The sequence below is a fragment of the Brassica oleracea genome, chromosome C9 (genome assembly GCF_000695525.1).
Source record: "Brassica oleracea var. oleracea cultivar TO1000 chromosome C9, BOL, whole genome shotgun sequence".
Classification (NCBI taxonomy): domain Eukaryota; kingdom Viridiplantae; phylum Streptophyta; class Magnoliopsida; order Brassicales; family Brassicaceae; genus Brassica; species Brassica oleracea.
The window spans coordinates 40653405-40667734 of record NC_027756.1 but is presented as its reverse complement, the minus strand read 5'-3'; positions in this window follow the sequence as shown (position 1 = coordinate 40667734).

Here is a 14330-nt window from a genome sequence, read left to right as displayed (position 1 = left end):
GCTCAGTACTTTGGAAGGTTTTGATGGATTGTTGGGGGCAAGGAATGTTAGGGCTAGTCTCTCACCTCTTCATGCGGAGATGGAAGCGTTACTATGGGCAATGAATGCATGAGGAATTTACGTCAATTTCAGGTTACGTTTGCAACGGATTGTTCTCAGTTGATGAAGATGGTTTCGGAACCAGAGGAGTTGCCAGCTTTTGCAAGTTATTTGGAAGACATCAAGATCCTGAAAGAGTGCTTCACCCGATCAGAGCTTATCTATGTACCAAAGACACAAAACTCAAAGGCGGATAGTCTAGCACGCAGTGCTAGGAATCAACCGTGTTTTGTCATTGACATGGATGAAGATCACCCGGTTTGGCTTACAGAGTCAATATGAGTCTGTATAGTTAATGACAAAAAAAAAGATTTTTTTATACGATAAAAAATTAGAAACCTTTTGAAGTACTTAATTTTTCGAAAAATAGACTATAATCAGAACACAAGAGAAGATTTTCAAAATTGAAACTGTTAAAATCATTTTTGGTCTAGCCATATCAGAAATTAAATGGCTTGTTTTTTTTTATAAACTTACACAAGTGTGATTAAAATATGTGACTACGCAAAAAAAAAAAATTAATAGTTTTGTAGGAAAAATGTAAGAACATTATATTTCTATTATTTTAAATTTACTATTTCTTATAAATAGTTGACTAAAATTCTATTTTTATGAAAATCTAAGTTTTGTTATATATATTTAATTGTTTTATAATGTTGGAAACTATATATAAGGGGCATAGCTTTTAAATTGGCTTACGGTAGTGTGTAACATTAGACCGGTACTATATGAGGATGTAGCTTGTTGGCTGATGCAGCTGGAACATGATCTTTTATTATCTGGATTGTCACCAAAAATGTTTTTTTGAACAACTTTTTTGATGATAGGAGGTGTCTGAAGATCTGAGAAACAAGATCTACATGTTTTCACAAGGACATGTTGAGGCATTCAAGAACTATTGCGTCAGATTCATATCATATCAAAGAGAATGTACATATCACGGTTTTAACGAGGTTCAGCTGATGTACATTTTCTTCAAAGGTATTGATTAGAGGTATCAGATGGCTCTGGATACTGTGAGTGAAGGGCAAATCTTGAGAAAGCAAAACAGCTGACTGAAAATTTGGTAGCCAGCAATAACACCAAAAACGCAGATGCGGAAGGGCAAATCGACTGGGATGGAAGCTACGCAGTTGGCTAGAGAAAGTTAGTTTGGATTCTGTTCACAATCTTCTTGTGAAAAAGAACGACTTTCAGTTTGCTGCAGAGGTGGAAACCATGAAACCAAAAGAAGAAAAATATGTTAATTATGTCAGTAGAGCTGGTTATAAAGATTACAATTAGAAACCTCATTTACAGAAATCCTCTCAGGATCACAGCAGTTTCACAAAGAACTATGGTGCTTAGTGCTGGGTTCGCGGGTCAACCCGCCCCGACCCGTCCCGCCCCGCCGCGGGTCGAATCATTTTTTCGATTCAAAAACTCGACCCGCATAACCCGCAAACAAAAACTTTTATATCCGCACCCGCCCCGCCTAACCCGCGGGTAATATTAATTATATTAAAAATAGTTATTTTAATTAAAAATGATTATTTTCTAATTATATAATAATTATTTTAATTAAAAATAATTATTTTTTATTTATATAATAGTTATTTTTTAGAAAATACTATTAAAAAAATATATTTATAATTAAAATTATACAAATATTTATTGTTTTTTATATATTTTACGAAAAAATGTTTTTTTTTTCAAAAATATATATATTTTTTTTTAATTTGCGGGTTGGCGGGTACCCGCGATTCAAATTCGGCTGACCCGCACCCGCCCCGCTCAAAATAATCTCGACCCGCATCCGCACCCGCGATTTAAAATTTTCAAATGGTTCGACCCGCACCCGCCCGGCGGCGGATCAAACGGGGCGAGGCCCGCGGGCAATGATTAAAATTTCCAGCTCTAATGGTGCTTCTAATTACCAGAACGTTCTTACAGCACTCAGGTACAGGCTATACCAATATTTAAAAATCGTTTTATTTATAACCAATTTAGAAAATCGGCGTTGTCTAGACTGATTTTAAAACAATAGTGAGAATAAATATGGAAGTTAAACTGAATTTCTATTTGTTTTGGATAATTTTTTACATTTTAAAATATTTTAAAATATTTTCTTATCTTTTATTTATTTTTGTTTCTTAAAAGTTTTGTTTTTATCAGTCATACTAAGAATTAGGCCAGGACATTTTAACCTGGACCCGAAAACCCGAACAGGAACCGACCTAAAAATATCCGATCCGGAACTGGACAAAAAATTTACAAGTACCTTTTGGATCTAAATTTTTTTTACCCAAAAGAACCATAACAGAAAGGAACCGACCCGAATAGACCGGAATCCGAAAAGAACCGACCCGAATAGACCCGACCTGATAAGAACCGATTTGTACCCGACTTAAAAACATGTATATTTAAAACTATGATGTTTTTGTGTTCTATTTTATATATATTATTTTATGATTTAGTTGAAATATCTTTTTTTAACAACATTTGTTACTATTTTTTAAGTAATATGAAGCTTTAAAATGTAAAATTTAGAGTTTAAAAATGTTTTATTTTAATTATTAATAGTTTCATTTAAGTTATTTTGTAAAATTTTAGATATATATGACATATATCAACTAAATTTGATGGAATTTGGTACGTCATGTCCTTTTCAGATCCTAAATACCCGAATCTGACCCGGACTCGATATGGACTCGAAAAATTACGGATATTTTATGGGTATTTTAATTATAGACCCGAACCGACCAAGACCCAAAAAGAACTGATCCGAACCCGAACCGAAAATTTCTAAGTACCTATTGAATCTAAATATTTAAGACCCGAAAGACTCGGAGCCCCGATCCAAAGACACGAACGTCGATGCCTACTAAGTTGACAAACTACCAATCAAGTTGACAAAATTTATTCTAATTTTGTATTTTTTGAGTAAAAGTTTATTCTAATTTTCATTTTACTTTATATTCAGCTAATAAACTACCAATCAAGTTGACAAAAATTTAATCATTAATTTATTTTTACGTTATTTATTATTTAAATAAAGGAAATAATGTCAATTTAGCTAACTTTTTAGTATTTATTCTATATTTTTTTACTCCATTCTACTCTAGTTTATTCTAGTGTTTGACAATCACACTTTTTTTTTAGTTTTCTTTTTTTTAACATATTATTTTATTATGGTTTTTTTTGAATAAAAATTATTGTTGACAAAAAAATTGGTTGGACCAATGAAAGCTAACTCTTCCCCGACATTGTTAACTCGTTCTTTTTTTGTTTGAGAACTGGCTTAGACTCGTTTTTACTTGATTCTTTTTCCCTTTTTATTTGGTTATTTTCTATTATTCCATATGTTTTATTTATAAGTGTCGTTTTGGATTCGTACACAAAATTAAAGAAATAATTAATTTTGTATATTTTCTATATAAAAACATTATTATCTATATAATTAATCATATTTCAATCAATAGAAAAATAAATTACTGAATAAAATTAAAAAAATTTGCATTGAAAGTCGAAAATGACATTTATTTTGTAACAAAAAAGTTTTTCTACAATGATATTAATACGAAACGGAGCGAGTAGTAAATAACATTTTTGCAACAAATAATAAGACACAAGAACAACCAGCTCTTGTATAGACACTGAATGAGTTTTAAAAAGACGATAGTTAATTCCTCCTCTCTTCGGTTTAGTTTCAACGATAGACCAGGTTTAGCAGCGGCTTGTGCAGAGGAGAATGAACAGGACTCAACCGCTTCTTCAAGGTGGGCGTTGTATAGAGCTGGGAGTTATGATCCATCTTCAGACGAAGACATAGACAACAAAGCTGAGATGTTCATAGCTAATTTCTACAAGCAGCTTAAGATTGAGAGACAAATCTCTTTGGAACTTAAATATTGCTTGGGTAATAATCAGAATCAGAGTTTCTACTATAGGTCGCCTTAGTTTTCATACTTTTATTATTGTTTTTTTCATATTTTTTTTGGAAAAATTGATTTGTTCATTTATTGTAATAAAAGGATCCTAAATATTCCATTGGGGTCTTAGTTAGGATTATCCATTTTCATTGGTCAGTGAGTCACATTTATTTATTTATTCATTTACACTAGGTTTGGCCCGCCCTACGGGCGGGTTAGCATCTGAAAATACTACATAAATATATTATTAATCTTAGTGAATATTTCAAAATTGCAATTATAATACAAAACTTACAATTATACATGTAGCCAAATACTAAAAATTACCACTAAATACTATCCGTTATTTTTTTGTGGTTTTATATCATCTTTTATTTATTTTAAGNGGGGTGAGATGACGCCGATTATGCTTTAATGTTGTGCAAAACAGTGATATGTATCATCACTGACAGTTTGGTGTATGAGCCTTTTTTTGCTGTATGAACTTTATGGCCAATAATGTTAATAGATTAAGGAGTGAAACAAAATAACCGAACATGGTCGGATTAGAAATAATTTGTAAATCCAATAACACTAATATTGATTCGTTGGTGGGACTGAACTTGTGAAAGCTGATGATGTGTCATTCTGTAAAAGGAATGATCAACTTTATTTATATAGAAATTATAATAAAGTTAACAAAAAGATATTATATTAAATATGTTATATGTTAATTTCTGATTTATCATTTTTTAGGAAATGGTTACTTGAAATCAAAATTATTTTACTATATATAAATATATATTATTGTTTATATAATTTATTTCTTTAATTGATTACCATGTGAAGTCTTCCAACAAATCCACCTTTAATCATTTTTGTGCTCCTATAATCACATAGGTATTCCGAATTCTTTTCTTCAGAAGCTAAAAAAAAAAATATACTTTTATAACATTTAACTCTTTTTGATTAAAACTTTACTTATGCTTTATGAAAACTTAGCGAGCTTTATGTATGGATTTATTAAGATACTGTTAACCTTTGTTCAGTAATTTTTGATAGATCATTTTTATGAAACTGTTAATTGAAAACATAAATTATTTTAGTATATATAAATATAGATTGTTGATTTATATTTTTTTTCTTTAGTTAGTTACCACGTAAAGTCTTCAATCCAACCCACTTTTATCAACCTTTTGTTCCTAATCAATCATATAGTTATTTCAAATTCTTTTTTCCTCATAACCAAAAAAGATATGTTTTAATAACATTTTACTCTTTTTATTAAAACTTAGCAAGCTTATGTTAAAAAGAAATAGTTTTTATCTTTTCTTTGTTTAGTGTTGTAATCAAGATTAGTATAATAATCATACTATTTTGATAGCTAAATTGTAAGACTACAGAATAACAAATTAGACGTCAGAGGATTGCTCGAAAAATAGGAGAGTTAAGCTGGCAAGAGAGTTGAAAGAGCCAATTAAACCACTGGTGAAGGAGAACTCATTCCAGAAGCAGCGATCTAGCTCTTGTCAGAGATTTGATTTTCTTGAGTGCCTTCTTGAGTGTACAGTACACTCCTCTGCTAGAACCAGTGTCTCCTTAAAAGTGCTGCGGCCTAAAGCAGGTTGAACATGTGCAGTGGTAGTTTCTAGCCTAGAGATTTTATTTATCTTGAGTGCCTTCTTGAGTATACACTCCGCTTGGATCAACATCACTTCAACATCACTTATACTTTCCTTATCAATATACCTCCCATGGAAGAACCTTGGCAGAACAACTAAAATCAAGTCATATCAACAACTACCACAATCATTAGAGTCAACGCCAACAAAATAAAGTAGAATTATGTGAGTCATAAAATGATTAAGATGTTGGGTTTTACTACAGATTTAGAACGAATCATCTTGGAGAGTCCATTGATTACCAAAAAAAATATAAGAGGACTCGAGTTTCACGGAGGAAGGGAAAACCAATACCAAATTTGAGGAAAGTATTACAGCTTTGAAAATCTAAAAAGGTGGAAAAAAATGTTACTACATAATCAAGGTAAAAAGAGGAGACAAACCTTCTCGTCAAGAAAGGTATGTCAACTCCCATTGCTTGCTTCATATCAGAAAGAAAGATATGTTATGAAACCATTTTTGCAATATGTGTGGGGTAAATATCTGCTTGTCTTTCAAGAAAATTTACCTCCTACAAACTTTGGGTTGTTGCTGGTCGCTATCATCACTCTAGGCTGGCAAACACCAGTTTCCAGTCTCTTGTGAAAGAGTTCGTTAAGGCTGTCAAAAACACATAAGCAGACAATCATTTTCCTGCTTAGGAAGTAAGTAGTTTATTTATAAATTAGCAGGAGTGGTGATCAAAATACATGAAACAAAATATTTCTTCTGTGGAAAAATATTACTTATCAACCAATGACGTCTGAAAGAGAAGAGGTGGCTGGCATGAGATGTCTGAGTATTCAACTACTGAGAACAGAAGCTGCAAAATAGAAAGATGTACCTGCAACTGGACATTTGTATTTTTCAACGCTATCACTTGCTCGAGCTTACTGAACCTGAATGGGATGGAATTAGCAACAGCAGGGACTTTAAACTTGTAGAGTCTGATCGCAACAACTGAAACTGAAAGCTTGAAATGGTTTTTGCTTCTGATCACATCAAACCCACTATGCCCATACATAGCTCTCTCCCTAAGAAGTTGTCTGAATGTGTTTAGGTAATGGAGAAGCTTGGATGAGAGATGCATGTAGGCAAAAAGAGATTATGTGAAAATGAGACCCATAAAAGACAGAAACAAAGTAACAACAATAACAAAACAAAATCAGTAAAATACTAACTTTATCATCCAAAAGCGGCATGTCATGTCCTTCAGTTCACCATCTTTCTTCACTTTCATATCTTAACAAAACGGAGAAGCGTGAGACAACGGTTCGACTGCAACGCACGGGCTTCTATTCGGAAAGTGGTGTCTTGGAAGTCGCCATTGTTCTTCAAGGTTCGTCTCTCTGTATATCGAGTGGAAAATAAAGGAATCTGTGAAAACCATGGCGTCGGAAATGCCTTTTTATAGGTATGAGATTGCGAAGAAGATGAAGAGGACGGTAATGAGAAGTAGTGGGTTCTCAAGTTTACTGAAATTGATTGTATTGGTTGATCGTGGATCAGATCGTGAAACGGAAACGAAGAAGAGGAAGAGCAAAGAGTTTCACGAATCGATCCAGCAAATTAGGGTTTGGAGAAATGAGGAAGGCAAGATCAAGTCGGCGAGTATTAGGTAAGAGGCTTCGACTTTTTATGGGCTTCCTGGCCCATTCGTATAACACGACGGATTTTTAAAAAAAGCAAAGCCCAACATAGGCAAACCGTAGCTTACGTGGCAAAACGTTATAACATGATTGAGTGATTTTTTTATGCCGACGTGGAAAGTCTATATGAGGTTTTTATTTCCCTTTTATTAGTTGTTTGATTTTATAATTTATAAATGTAATGATCTCATGAGAGAAGAAAGTGATAACGTAATTAATGCCATTTGATCGTTTTGAGTGTTTAATACTTTTGTTGCCATTTTTCGTTAAATTGGTTTGGATATATTGGACTGTAATCGATCAAGAAAAGAAACATATGTGGTTCATCAAATGTTCATTTGCAAATTTGGGATTTAAATTAGTGTAAACGTTGTAGAGCTTAGTTTACCGGTTTCACTATCATCACATATTAAAACTCTAATATCATTCAGTAAAAAAAATTGGTAAAATTTTCAGTAATTATTCAGACTATGCATGGTGCAAAATCCCTTACTTATTTAATCAAGAAGCATTTTTAATACTTAACCTTGATTTTGTAAATTAATAACAACTTTGTCATTATCGCTGACGAGGAGAGCTCTCCTCAAACAATTAAGCCAATAGACCTTTAATTACTAGGATATTTACAACTATTGCCATTGGACCTACTATACATCTTTAACGTAGACATTACACGGTTTGTAATTTTGTATAATATGATAGCATTTAATGGATACTAAATTAACCGGTTGATATCCTAAAGGTTTCTTATCGGGTTATCTCCAGCGAAGCTTTGTATATAATAGGTTTGCCTTAAAAAAATTTACACTTTAAACCACTCCAGCCAAAAAAAAACAGGTTACTTCTTGACGTTAAGTTTATTTTGTAGGTGACCAGGCAGTTAGGTGTCCACAACAGGTTTGTTAGTAGCAGTCTCCATTTGCCATTCATAGTATGTAAAACCTGCAACATTATTTCAAATGTGATTCGATGAAATAGTTCAGTTTAATTAGATTATTCATTTTCTCAGTTACTAAGTTTTTCACAAGTCTAAAGTAACAGTGAGTTATATATACATTAGTACAAATATAAATTTGAACTGCTACTGTAATAGTTAGTTTTGTAATTTATTATATATGTACTATGTACTATGTACATATGTAATATTATTAAGATTGAGTGAATCACTCCACAATATATGCGAGATTCACCAGTCAGTTATGTCATTGAAAACGAATATATGGTTCAGTAGCAATTATGGCAAGCCAAGATAGTATATTCAGATGTCATATATTTCTTATTTTGTAAGCAGAGACGTACTTAATGTAGATTTAAAAAGGTCATTGCCTTGGGTCCCCAATAGATAATACGAATTATGGGACCCCATTTTCATGAAATATTGTGTATCATACTGATTATAGATATACAACATTAAATTATATTTGTCTTCATCCCAAGTTTGACACTCTAAATTAATTTTAGTTTTATTTGTTTTCCAAATAAGATTTTAAGAAAACAAAATCTTTTTTTATCTCGTCAAGTTTCCAAATCAAAAATATGTATCTCCAAACAGGAAATTAAATATATAAATAAATAAAAAAATACAAATGTCAGTTAATTTTAAATATATTCTCTATTCAATTTGAAAATTAAGGATTTAAATATACTTTCTACAATTGTGTCATTTTTTTTTTCTCTCACCGGCATCACAATTATGTTTGAAAACATAAAAAGATAAAAAAAAATCAATTATGAATTTGTTAGGAACCTAATAAAAAAAATTATTTAAAAACTAAATTATGAAAGTCTAGTGAAAGATATATTTTTTTGAACTGAGGCTAAAGTGAAAGAGTTTAATAACAAGAATACAGACATTTTTATTTTTATTTTGGTTTTTTTTTCTCATTTCAAAATTATATTACAATATTTGAAAATACATATATAGAAAAATGCCTCATTTTCTTCATTCGCCTTAGGCCCCTCGGCACCTAAGCACGGCAGTGTTTGTAAGAGATGCGAACAAATTGATCTGTATATCATCTTATACTATGTTTACGACTTTCTGAATATAAATTATGGAATTTATCATTCTAAACTTTGTGAGCAAGGTATAACAAAATATAAAATAGTTAATGTGTAATGTCATGTAATTTTCTTCATTCGCCTTAGGCCCCTCCGCACCTAAGCACGGCATTGTTTGTAAGAGATGCGAACAAATTAATCTGGCACCTAAGCAAGGCCCCATTTTCTTCATTCGCCTTAAGCCCCTCGGCACCTAAGCACGGCACTGTTTGTAAGAGATGCAAACAAATTAATCCGTATATCATCTTATACTATGTTTATGAATTTCTGAATATAAATTATGGAATTTATCATTCTAAACTTTGTGAGCAAGGTATAACAAAATATAAAATAGTTAATGTGTAATGTCATGTCATTTTTGGTTCGAATATCGTACTGGATTCAATCTTGGAGAATAATTGCATAAATTTCGGCAATCTTTGTTAACGCGTTTATGAATTATGTCAATATTCTATAACTAGGTGTTTTGTCCGCACATGCGGGCATAATCATCTTACGAATACTTATTATTTTATGTCTTATTAATCTAAAAATCGACATTATAAAACTCTAATTGGTGAACATGTTGAAGGAAAAAAATTATGGTAAATTCTTTGTTCCTCGAAATTTATACCAGTTATGTTGAAATTTTAGTCAAATTACTGAAAGATAGATTCCACTTTTTTCTTCTAAATTTCCCGTGGAGGAATGAATTTATAAGAAAAAAATTTCCTATGCAATTTTGATAAGGAACAAATTGAACAAAAATTCATATTTTTTTTATTTTTTTTTAATTTCTCAAATAAAATTTTATTTTTATTTCTTCATTTTCTTCATTCTTCTAGTGGTCACCAACTGAAGCTATAGTGTTTCACGGATTAAAGTTAAATTGGTTTAAAGTAAAAGCAAAAAAAATTGTTTTGAACTCAGTCACAAGTTAAGTTATTATTTATGATTTTAAATAGTTAAATCAAACATCAAATTATTTATATATGTCAAAAAAACGTTCATCAAACTATGTACTTATTATTGTGTTAAAAGTTTTAAAACGCTCATATATTAGAGATAGCTTTGAAAATATCTTTATATAAATATTTTTGTTTGAATAATATTTAATTATAAACTGTCTTATATTTTATTTTTTAAATTTATAATAAAAAAAATATTGTTTTCAGATAGCAACACAATATATATAAGAATTCTCTTAATTTTTAAATATATTTGCACAATTTTAGTAGATTAGTTTATAATTAATTATTTAATATAACATATAAATTTAATATTATTAAAATAAAATGCGTGTTTTATTATATATAAAATTTATTACGGGGTTTGTAAAAATTAATAAATACTCAGTTAAAAACTAATAATAAATCAATGACCTATATAAAAGCTTAAAAACTAATAAAATATGACAAATAAGAAAATAAGAATTTTAATATAACATATAGATTTAAATATTATTAAATCAAAATTATTTTTTAATTATATATAAAATTTATTACGGATATTTTTAAAATTAATAAATTAGTGATTCTGCTAAAAATTATTAATAAATCAATGAAAAAGTTAAAACCTAATAAAAACATGATAAATAAGCAAAATTGACTAAAATCATGGAAATCATGACAAATAAGCAAAATCAAAATAATTATATATCTAATTACATATTTTATATTTATATTATTTATATTAATAAATTATGGATTCAACTAAAAACTATTAATAAATTAATGACTCGGCTTAAAACTAATTAAAACATGATAAATAAGCAAAATTACCTAAAATCATGGAAATCATGACAAATAAGCTAAGATAACATACTTTGCCGAAATATATGATATACTAGATATTTGAGATATTTTCATATTCATTATTAGTTTCCTTTCGAAATTCTATAGAAACAAGCTTGAATGTTGGAATTTTCATATACCCCCTCAACGATAAAGATATAATAAACCTATTTCTCGATGGCAGCAGCCATCAATCTGATTTCGGATTTGAATCTTTTAAGTCTATCTGGAAGGTTAAAGTCAAGAAAGAGCATTGAAGAGCATCAAACAACATTCCTAGCCCAAGGCACTGTGTATTATGGTTATGGTGGATAGAGTGGAGTGAACGTACCTTTTCAAAATCCAACTCTTGTATAACTTATTATGTCTGCCTACCTAATATTTCTGTTTCATAATTAGTGGCTTCAGATACATCACTAAGTTAGAAGGTTCTCAAATTCTATTTAATCGTGAGGTATAGATATACGAGACTCCAAATCTAGGTACTGCTTCTTAAATAATAAGTAAGGTCTTTATCGTACTCATCCATATTGCTAAGGTTTTTTATTTAATCATTACAGGATTCCAATACCTACGCTTACTGAAGTCAGGCCAGTGTAATTGAAGATTCACAAACAATTGAACTTTGGCAACTTCAATTTATATTTTATATCATCTTTTTATTCTACGGTTTGTCTACGAACATATTTTTTAAGAACTACCACATTTTTTCCTATATACCATGACTTTTTTTTAGATTACTCAGACATCTTAACTTCTTAAGGTTATTGTTTCTGTGATAAGTTTATGCTTATTGCATTGCATAGCCATATATATGTGTAGTAGAATAAGTTGTTCCATGGTGTTCTGTTTATAAAATATTTGCTAGATTATTACTTATCTATATCACACAATTTTGTACCATATTTATAAGATACTTATTTCATTCAACTAATCTATAAAACTACATATAAGTTTGTGTACTAACTTGCAACATTAGTTGTGTTATGGAGTATGAACCCAGAAACGTATGCTTTCTTCTAATTCGGGCTATATTTGCCGGCGGTTATAGCAGATTTACTTGATTAAATTCTACACTTAATTTTTCTATTAGTGTTGATAAATAACAAAAACATGATAGGAGAAAATAGAATGACTAATCGTTTGGTAAGAATTCGCAAAATCACCTATGTTCATCTTGCCGAGATAAATCGGACAGCGACCAAACCCTAATCCCCATTTTCCATCGATATGTTTGATAAAGATAATTTATCAAAGTTGTAAGAAAAAGCCCAATATTTTATAAGAGGGCTTTTAACGCCTGATCCAATGCAACGGGTCCAAAATGTTCTGAACATTAACCCACCTGTTTTTTCCAACATCGATACTAGGTCAGTCGAATTTTTTTCCCTAATTTTTCTGTGTTCACGACAAAACTATGTCGTGTTGGAATTGGCCTATTAAAAGTGTTCAAGAACCCAATTTAGTTAGGCTTTAGTAACAAAGCAACATGATTAAAGCCCATTATGTTAAAGTTTAATTTGGATCAAGAAAGACATAGTCCAGTGTAATAACACTATCTTTTTGTATGAAAGTACGTTTCTTAATTGACAAATTTTCAAGTTATAAATTAATACTATGTAACAAATTGTAGTTTATGTAATTTTCTGTAACATTAATAATAGTTTTACCCCGCGCAATGGGTAGATCTTATATTTAAATCTAAGTTGTACCAAAACATTTTCAAGTTGTATTCAGTACTTATTGAACCATATTCAAGTTTCTTGCAACCCATATTCTCTTATCTTAATTTTCCAATTCCATAGGCCTACGTTGGTTGAATGGATATGACCTAATTGGGCTGAATGTCAATATTTGTCTTTATGGGAAATGCTATGTTGACCTTTCCTTTTAGGCCCACAAAATGCCAATTTTGTCGTTGGTAAAAAGGTAAAATTTCATCAGATACTTTTTTTTCGTTGACTTTTGAAAATTTTGTCACTACAAAAAAAAGTATAAATTTTACATTATTTTGTGAAACGTATTTTACATTCTAAAGTTCGAATTCCAGACTATACATTTTTTTTTGTAGATTATACGATGTGAAATCATCGAAGGTTCCAAAGTATTGCAAATATAGTATTCATTGTGGTCGTCTGCTGCGTCGCCAGCTTGTTCGATGCATAACCGTCCATCGATCCAAATGTTTTAGAAAGAAATTCACCGTAGAGTCCGTAGAATTGTTCATTCGTACATGTTTTCCAGTAATTAATCATCCTAGAATGTAATAGAGTTAAAGATTATACAATGATTTAATGTGTTATCAGTGTTAAAAAAAAATCCACACGGGCCACAGCCATAGTGTGATCTGAAGAAGTCAATGCCTTAATTAACTATGTAGAGAGGAAGTGGCAAGATGAGCCTGTTGCGGGTCACGAAATTCGAAGCCGACCACGTTCTGAAATTTTCTTTTACCAAATTTAAATTTGACTCCAATCACCCCACCCAACTTTCAATTTTCCAAGCTATATGCTTATATGTATATTATTAATTTCGAACATGAAAATCTCTATTTACATTAACACTCCTGGCCGGACGTTTTTATCCCTAGGAAAACCATTTGGATTTCTTAGGTTTTTTTTGCTTTAAAAAAAAAATATTGAAAAGCCAATCAATCGCGGGCCACCCCGAGTCAGTGGAGTCCGCGAACAGTGTAAGAAACTCACTAAAATCAGTTCTTAATTAGTAATTTTTGTAACCGATCCTTAAGGGTTTTGTGGGGATTCACGCACTAAAAATCTCACTAAAGACTCCGAATAAACATGCTTTAAGATCCACCACCTTTGATTCCAACTTAGATCTCATATAGTGCAAAGACCTTTAAAGTTTAACTAATTTGTTGATAGATTGTAGACAATTAATATGATAATTCCCATACTTAAATATTCAAATACAATTAAGAAATAGCCTATGTCACTCATGGAGGTTATATATTGAACTATAAATCCTTCCATCTATTTATTGACACCAACTATATTAGGCTGAATGCAATTTTAAATATATATATATATATATATATATATATATATATCTAAACAAAAAGAACTATTCATGAGTAAAGCAGAATCAATTATCATATTATTATGGGCTTTTTGCAAAAGTGACTCAAAATTTAGAGTCAAACAGAAAACTAACATTTTCTTTTGACTCCTTTTTTTT